This window comes from Amphiprion ocellaris, chromosome 13 (genome assembly GCF_022539595.1).
Source record: "Amphiprion ocellaris isolate individual 3 ecotype Okinawa chromosome 13, ASM2253959v1, whole genome shotgun sequence".
Classification (NCBI taxonomy): domain Eukaryota; kingdom Metazoa; phylum Chordata; class Actinopteri; family Pomacentridae; genus Amphiprion; species Amphiprion ocellaris.
Genome location: NC_072778.1, coordinates 29,427,860 through 29,444,691, shown reverse-complemented (window position 1 = coordinate 29,444,691; position 16,832 = coordinate 29,427,860). Strand labels below are relative to the sequence as shown.

The 16,832-nt window shown below is 38.8% G+C and overlaps 1 protein-coding gene across 3 annotated transcripts in view; it reads right to left on the bottom strand.

Moving 5' to 3' along the window:
- The window catches only part of il1rapl2 (interleukin 1 receptor accessory protein-like 2), a 512,569-nt gene that overhangs the window by 176,312 nt on the left and 319,425 nt on the right, over positions 1 to 16,832 (bottom strand). The gene's annotated exons all lie outside the window — the stretch shown is intronic.

Here is a 16,832-nt window from a genome sequence, read left to right as displayed (position 1 = left end):
CCGAAATGCATTGCCAGAGTCGTTTGAGTCATTCTGCGCTGCAGATGCGTTAATTGTGTAAAAAAAAATTAAATCTGATTAATCATGTTTAGGGTTAGGGTCATTAATCTGCATTAACGTGTTAATTTTGACATATATATGTCTTTGGTGCCTAATGGAAGTAAACATCAGTATTTTATTCACAAAAGTGTCCACAATCAGTGGCCTATGGGAGACCTATGGTATGAAATGATATGGACTTTGTGATTTCTCCAACTGAGAAGCAGGAGTGTGAAAGTGGGTGAAAAAATGAATAAAAGTATTACTTTTTAGAGGTTCCATCTGTCTTCATGCCATTATTATTTCAGCTTGTACAAATATGTAACCAGTATAATTACAAAGTACTGGTTCCACTATTTCTTCTGATATGATATTGAAGTCTAATTGTGCAGACATTAACTTTTGTAGATATTAACATAACTATGCAATGACGGGCTCATGAGCAAACCAAGCAAATGTAATGGGTGTGGAGATGTATGCAGGTTGTAACTATGAATACATCTGATGGGAATTCAGAATGATATTTTTCTGGCCGACACTTCGTCAGACAACCAAATAACACTGTTGCAAAGGTCAAATCATGCGGCTTTATTTGATATGTGCTTCGCCTCACTGCAATAAATACTTCAAGAGCAATTCGACTAGAAGAAGAGATGTGAGTTTCAAAGTGCGTCTGTCAGGTTCCAAGGGTTTATCATACCCCTTTTTCAATAGCAGGATGCAGCTATTTTTGTGAATAATCTCTAAAAATCTCACTGTTAGCAAACCCACTGCCAAACAGCCAAAGAAACACACGAAAAACAGAAGTGTAGGACCAACTTAAATGAAATGCTTGAACTGGTGAAACATAAATTAAATGTATCCAAATTCCATTAATAAGTCACTTTAGTGCTGCCGGTTTAAGTTAGATGTCAAGAATCAAGGATTTGATTCCTCTCAAATGAACACTTTGTGTTGCTGCAACTTGATTTTAAGGAAAAGTTTCCAAATATTCCAACTTAGGTGTTTGCTTTGCCTAAATATAAATTTTAAAACATGATTTTACAACTACACTTGTACCTTTCAGTCCTTCTCTTAACTCTGCAATCCTATTCAAAGGAAACAACAGTTGAGCTTCAGCACATGAAACTCATAAACCTCATTTATGCACTTCCACCAAAATTAAATGCCAGAGTAAAGGGACAAAATGTAATTTTAGCTTGGTGGAATCCTTAAAAGTACATTTCCAAATCTGAAAGCTAAATGAGAATCTTAAAAAAAAAAAAAAAAAGACTTTAATTCAGCTACAGCTCAAGTACAGTTTCTTTTCACAGTGTATGTCAATGTTGGGTTCACACCTGGGTCGACTCAAACTCTAAAAATCAATAAAATGTCATCATTTTCTCTATTTCTGGACTCTATTGTGGTATTTCTCAAGGTAATACTCATGCCTGCCTGTTCCACAAAGTTTCTTCCTCCAGCTTTTGTTCAAACTTGCTACAGTTAAGATCCTTACTGTAGCAGGTTTGACAAACCAGAGCTGAAGTCATAACCTGGAAGTCAGGTAGACTCTGCAGACTGTGTGGAGAGACTGGATGTTGTCATCTGTACTGGCGCTGCACTGGAGGTTGGATCTCATTCTGCATCCTGCTGTGATGATGACTTGTGTGACAGAGTGTCCTTCAGCTGAATTATCTAATGAAATAAAAAGAACAAACTTTGAAGTCTGTTTTGATGCGCCTGATGCAACGTGTTTTCAACCTCGTTTTGGATTTAGAGTCTTAAAATCCGCTCAAGGTGATTGTAATCGTTTATGTGTACGTGTGTGTGTGTGTGTGTGTGTGTGTGTGTGTGTGTGGGTGGGTGGGCGGGCTTTATTATGTGTGTGTTCTCTCAAGTTCACCTCCAGACACAAAAACCACGCATTGATCTCGCTTTCGTTTTTGCTCTCGGGCGAACACACACTCTCAGCCATTGTCCCCGATCCACAACCTCTCATCTAAGTGGATCTAAACCACTTATCCCATCAATGCTGTGCATGTGTGTGTGCCTATGTGTGTGTGTGTTTGTGCGTATCATACAGGGGACGCTGGGATTTTTGTCATTGACCTAACCGAGACCACTGAGCATTGAACTAGAGGCCTGGAAAGCTTTTTATCCATCCATCGCTCAGTTCTCTGCTCCTCATCACTCCATCTACAGCCTGCAGCATCTTGTTTTCTCCTCCACTGATTCGGCTTCTCTCTGTCTCTCACCCAGACATCACCCATCTTTAATGAGCCTTTCATGCTTGTTTTAATTTTTTGTCCTCAATATCACTGCTAAAGTTAATTTTGCCAGCAGCAAATTATTCACTGATCAGTTTTGTTTCCATTAAAAAAACAACACGATTTGTTAAAAATCCTTCTAGAGATTTTGAAAACATTTCATCTCTCATCCAAGAGGCAACTTCAAAATTTTTTTCAGATCATGAAGTTCAGAAAGTTAGTTTTTTTTTACTGAAGTTCTTAGGATTATCGTGACCTGGATTACTGCACAGACGACGTAATAAAAAGGAGTCTGTGGACATGATGTATGACAGGGTTCATCAACTAATAAAATCAAATGGACAAATGAATTAGTGTTTTAATGCTTTGTTAGTCAGTGATCTACTGTTAGTGCATCTGAGGAAGCTTTGATGGTAAGTTCCTGATTTTGATGTCCAAAACAGATTTCTTGACTAACACTGTTTCACCACAGAAGATGTAGCAAGAACAGCACATCAGCAGCAGTTTCATCTGTTTCTATTCAGAATGCATTCAGGGAACAGTAGGTCATTGCATTTCCACTCAGGATCAATCATTATGATTTTTAGGGTCGATACTGATTAGTAATGAAGGAATACCAATCACCGATATTTGGGAAACAAAAATCTTGGTGTCAAAATTTTGAGTAATTCTAACTCCAGCATCAAGTGTTTGTGAGATATCTGTGTGTATTTCTGTTTTACATCTGACCTTTTCAACATATATCCTTAAGTATCGATTGACTATTACTTGTGCCATGAAGCCTGTCAGATTGTGCTATAGGAGGGACCTACAGAATGGAGACTACAGGAGCCTGTTTCAGAACCAAAGTAGCACATTTTAAAATGTATTTATTTAACTGGTAAACTATAAAATGATGACGATAATCAGCTGCTAACTGGCTGATCTCTTATTTTGACGGCACTCACAGCTCAATACACAGTGTGAGTGATTACGTTTTTATTTTGAAGTGTAAAAATTTGCTTCAGGTGGGCCTTAAAGGGGCAAAGAGTGAGTAAAATGTGTTCTCAAACACCGCTTGTACAGACAGCTGAAGACTAATTAAAAGGAATGGCTCTGTTTTGTCACAATAGATGAGCAACACATTTTACACTGTATAACAAGCTGCACATTAGATATTATAACTCAATGAGGTGACAGTATGAATGATGTGTTGACAGCTGCTCAAAAGATCAATTACTTCTGGTTTGATGTTATTTAAATGTTTAGTTGCTCAAATTAAGCTAAACGCTGGACGTTCAAGTCTTTTCTTGTGACTTGGGTCTTGACTCTGGATTTCATACTTGACTTGCCAAACCATGACTTTTACCATAATTGCACAGTGTCATTATGAACTTGGGACCTGTAGTTATTTGTAATAATGATTCTAATTCTTCCCGTTTCCACGGATATCAGCATCTTAGTGATTTGGGGTTGTATTTCTACATTTTTGCAAGGTTTTTTGTTTTCTTTGGGCTTTTCTTCTGCCTCTTTCCTGTTTGGCAATCTAAAAAGGCTGTGAGCTGGCAATTCTGAACAGTTTGGATAGCACTTTGGCTGCAAACTCAGGAGGTGCATGATGTTATACAACACAGAAACTCATTCATGGAAAATTCTAACTCAACAAAAGAGCAAAAATCTTGAAGGATAATTAGATGGATGGCTGATTAATAGGCCGAAATGGTAATTTTGTGACAGTATATTCACATAATATCTGCGGATAACATCAGTAAAGTTCAATAAAACACGGACTTTGCCTGTCTGGTACAAACTGGCTACAAAAACACAGATGTAAAGGCTTTTTAAATCACATGAGAAGCCCAGGTAAAACTAGTCCTGTGCAAGTAGTGTTTTTTTCTTCACTTTGAAGTAGTGTCCATTACATTCTGTACTGATATGTGTTCATGTACAATACACGTGGATCATGCGGTAGACTTCCAATATTAAATGCTGCCATGTGATGAAATATCTGAACTGAGGGAAATCTACATCCTTCCTCACACAGGCACTGATACAAAAGCCCTCTGAAAAGCACAAAAGGGATTTTGTGGTAAAACATTCCTTTATCTTGTTGCTTTGATGATTTTGTTCTGCCACACTGAACTGAGATGAGCTGAAAATGGGAGAACTGAAGCAGCTTTCCCTTGTTTCCCTCTGTGCTGCGTCCTTCCACATCTTCCTTCTCTTGCTAGCCGTTCCATCAGCCTTTGTCCTGGTTCTCTCCCCCTCTGCCTGTCCAACCCACAAACCAGAAGCCAAACACTGAACGTTAAAAACAGCATCTATGTAAAGAAGAATGTATTATGCATATCTCACTATAAACATGATGATTCAATTAGACTGCGATGCAAACGCTGTGTCAGAAGCATTTAGTGCATGCTGTGCACCTCTTATGAATGCAAATCGTGTGTCTGTGTGTGGGTGCGCGTTCATATCTGGTGCTATGCGGAGTGCATTTAAATGCTTTTGTTAGTAAAATGCCCCTGAAGTTAAAGACACTTGAGCATTTAATGCTAGAGCGGCACATTCTGTTGCTGTGCTGCACGTTACTGATGGCAATTGAAGGTCTTTGCACTTGAAATAATGAAGTTATCTCAAAGTAGGAAATTAGATATTCAGTGGATAGTCATTCTTCCATTCCCACTTCCTGCAGGGCAAACAAGTAATATCCAACTTTGAATATATTTGGGATTTTTGGAGCTAAGAAACACAGGAAATTATTAATTAAAGCAAAAGCAGGTGAGGAGGAATAAAAGGCTGAGGTATACCAGAAAATAAAACCACCCCATTACATCAAAAACATTTGTTGGATGTATTGAAAAATCACAGCAGTTCCAGTGCATTTCTGTGGAGTTGGAGCTTTAATTGGCGTCTTCCAAATAAAATAAAAAAGTTATTTAAGTCAACGTGTTTGGAAAACCACACAAGTAAATAAATTAGTTTCCTTTCCAACTGATGTATTTTAGTCATTCCTTCTTGGGTTTTAACATTCCTTGTGCTATTTCTCAGTTTATTACACCATCATTACACATCCATTTGAAATTGGATGGTGTAATTTGTCATTATTTTCTTGGAGAGTGTGAAGTTTCTATTTTAAATGCACTTTTTCCTGTCAAGTGTTGGCTCCAGCCACTGTACGTAACCAAGAATAGTATAAGGAACAATTCAACATTTTGGCTGAGAAGACTGCCTGTATGTGAAATAATAACAGACCATGACTCTTTCCAAAGATAGTCAGACTCAGCAGATGTATTATGGAGGTAAAAACCACTGATCATTTCATTGGGCTTTGTCCTTAATTTTTTTACCTGTGTGTTACTGTTTCCTTCACAATGGGAAACAACAGTAACGGCAACCTCTGAGCAGCAACCTACCACACTAAAAAGTTTTACCAAGGATTAGGAACGTTCAATGAGGCAGCTTTGCTGGACTATACGTTTAATGACAGAGGTCCTCTCTCTGCATGCAAATGTTCCACCAAAACAATTTTACGTGTCACTGTTTGAATCCTTCAATGCATAAGCAGGTCAACACTGACCCGGTGATGTCATTTTCTTGCAATATCTTCATAATGAAAAGCCAGAGCCCGTACATGGACCCAAGCTAGAACCCATAGCCAGACCTGAGGCAGAGCTTGTGGCCAGGCACAGGCCACAACCCACAGCTAGACCCAGGCCAGAGCCCACAGCTAGACCCGGGCCACAACCCACAGCTAGACCCGGGCCAGAGCCCACAGCTAAACCCGGGCCAGAGCCCACAGCTAGACCCAGGGCAGAACCTGTGGACAGTTCTGGGCCAGAGCCCGCAGATAGACCTGAGTCAGATCTGGGCCCTGGGCCCACGCAAAAACTCACAGCCAGACCTGAGGCACAGCCCATGGCCAGACCTGATCCAGAGCCCACTGCTAGACCCAAGCCAGAGCCAGTAGATGGACCCAAGCCAAATCCCATGGCCAGACCTGAGCCAGAACTTGCGGCCAGGGCCAGGCCACAACCCACAGCTAGACCCAAGCCAGAACCCAAGACCAGACCCAGACCAATGCCTGAAGCTAGACCAGGGCCAGAGCCCGCGACCAGATGGGTGCCAGAGCCCATAGTTAAAACCCAAAGCCCAAACCAGGGTCTGTAGCTGATGAAAATCTGTCTGCTAAAGTGCAAAATAAAAATTGCTCCTGAAACTCATTAATATCTTTGTCAGGGAAAAGTTGGGAATTTTAAGCCTGATTTGTTTTTCTTTATCTCGAAGCCATTGCTTCTGAGCTCGACTTCCGCATTAGTTTCTCAGCGCAACTCATAAATGTATTTCCTGTGAAGAGCTTGCTAGATTTTTAACCTGATCTTGGAACAACTAGAAGGCTGAAATTTAAACAGCCAGGAAATAAAATCATGCAACATCTTTGTCTTTCGCTGTTTTATCATTTGCTAATCACTAGGCCACATGTTGAAGAATGGGAACTAACTTAAGCTGTAAAATGTCAAACTGTCAACATAAACAATCATAAAGAAAATCATGAGATGTTGAAATTTGGGGAAAACAAACATTTTTAAGTAGTTTCTTTTAACCTTTATAGTAAAATTTGTTTAAAAAAATACAGCTAGATGGTGTAAAATTAATACAACATGCATGTAAGTACATTACATTTAAAGTTAATGCAAGGTACATCTACTGCACTGCAGGGATATTCTTATATTCTTGTTCATTATATTTTCTACAGATTCACATACAAAACATGCTTAATCTCTGTTATGTTCATGGAACATCTGAGCCCTGAAGACAGCTGCTAATGTAAATATCTGTCAGGAGGAGCACGGAAATAATTTATGTGGCACAGGACTTTATTAAGGAGACAAGAAAACAGCTGCAAGAAACAGAGAAATGAGAAAAGATGCAGAAATACTGAACAACAGAGGCAATATAGTGCTACAGATTAGATTGTGCAGTGAAGGTATTTATGGTTCATCTTGATCTTATTAGAGATGTGTTTGCATTTCATAGCCCTGGGGCCTTTCATTCTGTTGAGACGTACACGCTTTGTAGGCCGACAGAGCAGCATTAACAGCACTGGTGTTTATCGGGATTGTTTATGGGATGCACGATCACGTTATTGGCAGTCTCATTTGTTTTCAACATGTACTTACGCTTGCTACTATCTGTAGGAAATAGTCTTACTGTTTGATCTAAAGATGACAAGATTATTTCATCTGCTCAAATAAAAGTGTTACCTATCAGCTTGTTAGGTTGGAGACTTTAAAGGATCATTTAAGCATCCTGGGGAAAGTAGAGACTATTTGTCAGGGAGAGTTAAAAGGAATTGCATCGCTCATCAACAGGTGATGTACCCAGTTGTTTTAGTGTGGTTTGCATTGTTCAGTATTGCAATATGCAAAAAGTTACAGCTATTAAAAGGATAGTTTGACGTTTCATGGATCCACATTTGCTTTTGTTGCTGAGGCTAAAAGGTTAAGGTGAATGGAGTGCTCTTACTGAACATTTTCTGCCTTCACTGACAAAATGCATTAAAGTTCATCACGTCATTCACATCATTCAGCAGAATAGTACGAGTCTCACATGTCTCTAGTTTGTGGTTTTCAATTTTTCAGCTCATGATACTGCAAAGAAGATTTATTTTTGCCTGACTGTACAACTCCTGTCTGCAGTTTTGAATGCAGCTGCTGTCCTCGCCCCCCTTCAGGAAGAAGACTCTCTCTGTGCTGAGCTGTTGTCGTTAAACTCACGTGTTTGGTGAGTTTTTCAGATGAAATTACAGTCATAAAATCAGTATTTTAGTGGTCCAGAGTGACAGGTTGATAATGGCTATGAAGGGACTCCTGGTTAACATGTATTGATGACAGGCTGCGTTCAGTCAGTTGGTTTCATTGAAGAACCACAGGCAACATGAAAACGCAGTAACCCACCCAAGTCCTTATTTAATGGTTTCAAATTTGTCGTAAAGTTTCCACCATCCCCAATGTGCTAACGTTGGGGATTTTCCTATTGTTGTAGTGACACTGCCATCAACTATAAAAGTAATCTACTCTATTTTTTGCTCTGACGACTCTTATGTTCACTCTTGCAGCCAACAGAAGAACATGTTTTGAGTTTCCTGGCTGAGACATTTTTGAGTTTAGCAGAAGCAGTCTTAGAAAGTAAATAAACCTGGAAGACGGAGAGGAAGCTGCTCATCTGTGATAGTTGATGTGGAAAGCAGTGAGAGGGCGGGGTTACACAGAACTTAAGCTAGAAGACTTTCTACATAGAAGATGGATAAAATTTGTACTGGACTCTGAAGGAGGGAGGCCATCTAGTTGAGGGGAAGCTAGAAGAGTAGTAGTGAGTGTCTTTGTTTTCTCAACAAAAAAGCTAAGAAACCACACATGAAACATAATGGAAATGGATTTTTTTTTTTTTTTTAAAAAACCATATGTAATCTTTAAAATGTTTGCCCTTGACATTTACACATATTTGGTTACAGAACCAGCATATAAGGTCTTCCTATTGGGAGCAACTTAGGGGTTCAGACTCTTTCCCAACACCTTGACATGTGAACATGTAGAAGACAATTTGAACCACCAACCTTACAGTTTGTGACTCCCTGACTACTTACTGAAAGCTTCATATTAAACAAGTAGACATGAGATAGGCATTTATCTTCTTATCTCTCCCTCTGAAAGAGTAAAGTGTATTTCCAAAAGTGTTGAACTACTCCCTTGATATTGTTCATAACAGTTGTGGAGACATGTCAACGTAAAAGAAAAGAAAGACGGCATTTTGCAATATTTAATGACTTGTTTATATGTGTATTTAAACCCTTTTTTGTGAAAAAATACTTGTTACACTTCCTCCATTTATTTAAGATGTTCTTCCTTCACTGCTCTGTCCAAGGCTTTTGTAAATTAAAAAAATAAATAAATAAAAAAAAAATGATGTGACAAACATGCCTTACAAATAAATTGGGCCCATCTTGACAATTTAATGCCAGTAAAATCTGTATAGTAACGCTGCATTGTGTCTTGTGGGCAATGAATGAGGTGAGAAAAGAGATTTAAAAGGTGAAAGAAAAGATTTGTGGCTGCCATTCTACGTCTAAGTGAGCATCTGACATTCACAACCCTTTTGTTCTCAACAAGTTTCTACATTAAGCTAAAAGTCTCCTGCACACACGCAAGACTTTTGTGTGTGTGTCCATTGTCTGCTGCTTGTTATTTTGTAATGGGGCAACGAAAGGGTACAGTTCATCGCCTTTATTTGGATTTGAAGACAGCTATGAATAAAACATTGGATTTCACTCTTACCAGTGTGTGGACATGTGCTTTTTTATGACTCCCTGTGTGCATCTGTTAAGACAAATGAGGAATGTGCTGTCATGCTGAAACAGATACCAGGTGTGAGTGAAAACATCTTTCAGCTGGAAAGGCACCTGACAAATCAACCGAAAAGGCAGCAAATAGAACGACTTCAAATTGCATTACACGTTGTAAAATGGATATTACAGTTTATAGCTTTGAGATGATGCACCACTTTCATTACGACACATTTTAACAGGCTGCTAATTGGATTAGGTCTAACATTTTTAGTCCTTATGGTAAAAAATAATGCCCGAGTTGAAATTAGTGTACAAGTGTATCAGGAGACAGCATATACACTGCCTGTCCAAAACAAAGTTGCCACCTGGATTTAACTAAGCAAATAGGCAAGAGCTTCCATTGGATAATTACTGCAGTGATGAATATGTTTCAGCTGCAACAACTTATTCAACCCTAGCTGACGCAGTGAGGAGCTTCTCATTTCTTAAACAACCATGTAGGAAGACATATCCTGTGGTCATGGAAAGGATGTTGATCTGTCTCAGAAGGGTCAAATTATTGGCCTGCATCAAGCAAAAATTAAACAAAAACAAAAAACTATGCTGAGGTTAATTGAATATTTTAAATTTGCCCATAGGTGTGAGTGCAAGTGTGACTGTTTGTCCTGTTTTAAGCTACTGTATTGTTTCTAAGTTATTTTCTTGTTTTTTACTGTGAAGGGCTATACAAACACATTTTGACTGATTGATTGATTGAACTAAGGAGATTTCTGAAACTAGTATAATTGGGCTAAGAACCATCCAACGCATCATTAAAACCTAGAAGGATAGTGGTGAACCATCATCCTTGAGGAACAAATGTGCCCTCATCATGGCTAGTGTCTACCAGCCTGTGGGGGTTAGGATTATGATCTGGGGTTGGTCAAGTTCAGCAACATTATGTTCCCAAAGAATGAGGTCAGCTGATACCTGAATATACTGAATGACCAGGTCTTTCCATCAGTGGAGTTTTTCTTCCCTGATGACACGGGTATATTCCGAGGTGACAATGCTTGGATTGATGGGGCTCAAATTGTGAATGAGTGGATCAGGGAGCATGAAGCATCATTTTCACACATGGATTGGTCTCCACAGAGTCCAGATCTCAGCCCCATTGATAGTCTTTGGGATGCTCTGGAGAAGCTTTGTGCAGCGGTCTGACTTTCACATCATCAATATAAAATCTTGGTAGAAAGTTAATCGAACTCTGGACAGGAATCAATGTTGTGACATTACAGAAGCTTATCGAAACAATGCCACAGTGAATGTGTGTCATTCTCAGAACTAAAGGTGGTCCAATTAAATATTAGAGTGTGCAACTTTTTTTTTTTTTTTTTTTGACGGGCAGTGTGTGTTAAGGCAATAAACATTTTTCCATTGTTACAATCAGATTTTAATTTGACGGGACCACCGTACAAAATCCCTTCTGAGGTGTCGCCAAGCAAGGCAGAGTCACCCCCAAAGCTCCAGACGCTCTGGACTTTGGCTGACTGCTCCTTACCAAAAAAACCCCATAAATTCCAATCACATAAAATGCAAAAATGAGCCACAAATGAATCTCCAAATCAACTTATAATCAACCACATCCGCCCTGTCAATAAATCAAGCTCACCCTTGCTGCAATTACCCTCCCATGAGCAGGGCAGGCTGCTGGAGGGTGCTTTGAATTATGGAGTTAATAGAGGGGGATGTATCCTGGCCAGCAGGCAGCGTGTTTATACCTGGACGGAGCTGCACATTAATTTGACTATCAATCTAACTAACAGGCAGAGGGAGAGAGTGCAGACACCTGCACATGCTGAGCCATTCACACACACAAGAACGGACACATTTCTGTGCTTGCAGGTATCCGAACACATACGCTTATACATATAGATTTTTGCATTAGTTTACAACAAGCTCTATTACATTAATGACGCCTCAGATTCCGCTTGTAGGGAGTTTTTTTGTTCATGTAATGTGAACATTAACTTTCAAATGTTGGCAACCAATATTCTTTTAATAGTGGAACTTTAATAATCCTCTACATTAAACATATATTTACTGTATCTAAATCACAGCTACCTCAGGCATTCATTACAAACAGTGGCTGCAACTGTGGGTAATTTTATTTTACACATACTTAAGTGCTTTGAAGGCACTTTATGATTAAAAATATCTAAAATGCATAAAAATGTATTGGAATTTTCTTTACTATGTTGACAGTTACGCTAACTATATAGAAGGCACAAACACATACCAGTCTGTATCAGCTCACTGGTATATAAAAATAGTTCAAGGTGGCAAACACCGTGCCTAGTGTTTGTTTTGTGGTGCCTCAATGCGTCTGCTGGGCCTTTGTGCATTCACCAGCTACTGCGAGTGTCGTGCTTAAGTGAAGCTACAGTTCATGCTCTCTTATGTTTTTGGTCAAGTGTCAGTACATTACATAAAAGGGCAGGTCTATGCATGAGTGTGTTTGTGTATTTTCCACATGAGTGATAAGGTCAGCAGTCTCTACCTGTGAAAAATGGATCAATACATGTCACTGCTGATCAGCAACAATCTTACCTTTGTCCTGACGGACAGTTTATACAGATTTAAATCATCAGTATCTAGAGCTAAGCCCCAATTTATTCATACCAATGCCAACTTTCTGTGAATTTTTTTATGGTGAATTGTTTTGATATGAACAGGTGCCAAAGAAAAATGGTAAGACACCGTGTTAAAGAAAAATCCATGATACATTTGAAGTATTTAATACATCTTTAATAATAATTCCATGTCCAAAATCATCCATACTGTTTTAAATATTTAAGAAAATGCAGTGTCTATACCATTCCAAATGGTCCTGGTATTTTCTTTCATCTTTAAAAGTATTTCTAACACAGTATGGACAGCTAATGTAGCTCTCATGGCTAAAACCAACAAGGTTAATGAGCTTTTTATCAGGATCCATTAGTGAGCAAGAGCTGTGCGCTGTGGTTGCTCACAAGATGGGAAAGAGCATAAAATCATATTGAAGTGTTCTAAAGCCCCCTGACTCACACTGTAAAGCATTATCAACAAGCACAAGGAGTTCCATACAGTGAAGAATCTGAAATGTGTTAGGAAGGTAAAGGTGGCCCCTGCACTAGAGTGATAGTTTGAGAGATCAAGGAGAATTTAGAGATCACCACCGATGCTAACCTGATGAATCTGAGCAGTTCTGCTAGCAACATCTCAAGTAGACACTGCATTACTTCCATTAGCTCCAAGACAGGAACACAAAAAGCATACTTAGCCTTTGGAAAAGCTCACCTGGACCAAGAAGAAAGCACTTGGTAATCAATTCTGTGGCTAGAAGAGATGAAAATAGAATCATTCAACCCCAAGAACACCATCCATACAGTCAAGTACAGTGTTGGGAGTGTAATGCTTGAGGGGTGTTTTTTAGCCGATGGGCCCGGTACTCTTGCTCAAGTAGAAGACACATGAGAAAAGAGGACATTAAAACTGTTGAAGAAAACCAACAGTCTGCAGGAAAACTTGTGCTATGGCTGCACTGGAAATTCTAAGAGGATGACAATCTAAAACACACAGTCAGAGTGGTGAAGGAATGGTCAACAGAGAACAATAAGATCATGTTAGGAACTGAAGACCAGAGTGATGGTGAAGAAGCCTTCAACCCTCAAGATGTGGAGATGATCACAACAAGACGACTGGAGCAAAATCCAAGTGGAGACACTCAGAAAGCTTGCTGGGAATTATAAGAACTGTTTGATGAAAAATGAAGGCTTTCCCACTGATTAATGAAGGGAATGAAAAATCTTAGACAAGGCATATTTAGTGAAAGTAAAAAAGAAACCCCAAACAAACAGAAATCCATCATTAACATCTCTTTAGAGGAAACCTATTGGTCATACTTTCTTTTTGAAAATTGTAGTTTGCATAAACCTGACTAAAGCATCTTACAACTGTCCATACACTTACATTTTGTTCTGTTTGTGGCACAGATTGATATAGTCGCCATAACCACAAATCCAGTGTGAACTGAAATAACAAAGGCATCTACATACATAATGGGCTGTTACATTCTGGCCTCTATCCACTCAGTTCATGTGTTCTAGTGGTGAATACAGCATTAACAACCACACTTGCAATTAATTAAATTTTCAAAAAGTGATTGCTTAATGATGATTCTTGAGCCCTGGGGCCTGGAAACATTTTCTCACTTCGCTCCCTAGTGTCACCAGTGGAGCTTGTAGTGCTTGTATTAGTGGACATATTCTAATTATATAAAGATGATCATTTTTGCATGATGATGTAGTATGATGACATGATTAATGTCCAGTGGCCTATATTTATTCTACTATCCAGTTTCTGCAGGTTATAAATGAGGGACGGCGTTAAAACTAAATGGTGTGGGGATTAGATTGCGTCACCCAGCATGAAAGCCAATGTGTGTGATGGAGAAAAACTGGACAAGGTGACTCCCCTGAGTGTGCATATGTGTTGTGTGCAGTACTGAGTGCACTTACCCCCAGGCCTGTATATAAAATGACATTATGCAAGCTTGATTTTCTGTGAAGTCACCCATGTGCTGGACTGTTCAAGTCCATGTACTTCTTCTTATATTTATAGGGACTTATAAATGATATAAAGATGCCTCTGTGTGTTTGCAAAGTAATGTATAGTACAGTTCTCTGTACTTCAGAGCAGGTTATAAATTAAGCAGAGAGGTTTTGGAACCACACAGGAGTGTATTTTCTGAAAATGGGTCAACATACGATTGCTTATATATAATATTTCACAAAAATCAGTAATTTTATTCTAAGTTTTTGACCTCTATTACAGATATGCAACATTGCCACAATATTCCACTGGTCAGTAGGTTAAGGTAATGCTCAGAGTAATGATGCAACGCACCAGCGGATGTAGGAAGGAAAAGACTGAAAATTAGCAAAGATAAATGTAAACAGTCCAAGACTAAAAATGCTCAAAATCACCTTTTACGTGGAAGAAAATACATTTAACACATTTGTTTGACCTCTTGGATATACAGAACATGGTGAGTTTTAAAACATAACTTAATGCAAACTTTACAGGGCACCTTTAAATGCAGTAATGCCAGTCCCAGACACTGGACTATAATGTTAATTAAACCTGGGTTAAATGTTACAATAGGCGTAAAAGACTCTTTATGCTTCCCATAAGTCAACAAGCCATTGGCTGTCACCTTAAATGACACCTGAGGGCAGCATTTTGGGCTTTAAAGAAACAACAAAGATTTCATAGCAGCTACAATAGTATTTTGCTTGTATCCCATGTGTAACATAACTTGGCTCTAGGGCTAATATGATGATTTTTGTGGTGCTACCTGCTTTTTACATATGAGGAACAGTGAACTAAACAGCTTGCTGATCAGAGACTCTCAGCCTTCGGTGATATTTTTCAGTCTTGCTGCATTTCAGTGCACTACACTGATCAATATGGCACACTCAATGTTGACAGTGTTGTAGCTGTCGGTGCCCATATAATCTTTGATAGATCATTATCTTCAGCAGCCTGGAATAAAAGCAAAACCACAATAAAAACAGTTCAATATTGCTGGATATTACAACCATATTTGACAAAATGAACCTCAAAAGTTGTGTCCACTGCCAACATTCAGTGCCAGTACAGGAAGATGTGTATTTAGGCAGAAAGTAAAGGTGCAGAGGTCAGGCTGGTGGATGGGTACGTAGTACATCACACATTCTGTAACGGTATGTCTGTCATCACAGACCTTTAATTAAGATTTTTTTGTCTTATTATTCATAACCTTGATTCATTCATTATTTATTGCTGGTTAATGAAAAAGTAATTATTTCATTTACAAGAACATTGGCTTGTTTTTGTCCTTCTAACTATATTAAAATAGGAAATAAATTAACAAAAATATCAAATCTGTCTGATTTGTGTGACCAGTAAACTGCTGACTTCATTTCGTGTTGCACTTAATAAACTTGCAGCAAATATGCAGTGGTAATTATGCCACAGGATTTAATGAATGATGTGACCTAGAGCATCAATAAAAGTGTTGTTTTTTTTTCTCCCAACAAAGTAATTTAAAAAATGTACCAATAAAAGTCATCACTGATGTGAACAGAGTGATTTTTTCCAAGAAGCAGAACTGTAAGTAGACTTTGCAATCATGAGCCTAGTCATATATCTGTTGCCAGTTTTGGAAATGAAATTTGTATAATTAGCTGCTAACAGTTCTTTTAGCTCTGCACCATTGAGTATATTGACAACTATCATTGGATTATTTTGATACCGGATAAATCTTGATGATTCTCAGGTAAGTTCTGAAGCATTTCCATTATTATCCCAGAACTTGAATATAGTAAGTTACATTATATGCAACAAGTTGAACTTTGTTTTGAGCCAATATGTTTACATTTCTGGTTACAACCACACAACAGAACCCTAACCATCGTAGATTTGGAATAACCACATTTTTAGTGTAGCTGCCATGCACAAATACTGATATTTAAATATGTGCTGAACATTCAGAATGAACAAAAACTGCACAAAGCACAATTAAAGTAAGTCAAAGGATCCATTCATTCCCTCATTTCCATCGGGGTCCAGCAAGAAACAGTTCATGTTTTCCTTGTTTTGCAAGCTCACACAAGTTCTCTTACTATTCACATGCTGACGATACCCAGTTGTATCTGTCCTCCCCTTCAGATGACCCTACTGTATCAATCTGCTTCAGATGATGGAACATAACATCCAACTCCATCTCTGTCAGACTGAATTCCTGGTGATCCCAGCCAGTTGTCCAAGACTGATTATCTCCAACAAGTCTGCAATAAATCTGGGCGTCATGATTAATGACCAGCAAACTTTCCCTGAGCATGTTGCATCTGTCATGCTGTAGTCATGTTGTTTTGCACTAGGCAACATGAGAAAGATCCGGTGTTATCTGACTGCGTAGGTCACTCATCTCTGTATACAACTACTTATGTTTGGGTTCAAAGGAAGCCCAGGAAAACTTCTGAAATGGCTTAAACACAGTGGCACAGTGTTTTTGTGAGAATTTTCCTTTGTGACACTGAGGCTTCTCTCCCAGGTATGACAGGATGAAGTTGCAGACAGATGTTCTGTACTAAATTGTCTGCAAACTCTGGGAGTAAATTTCTGCCAAAATTGGCATGTACTATCAGAAATGATGGATTATA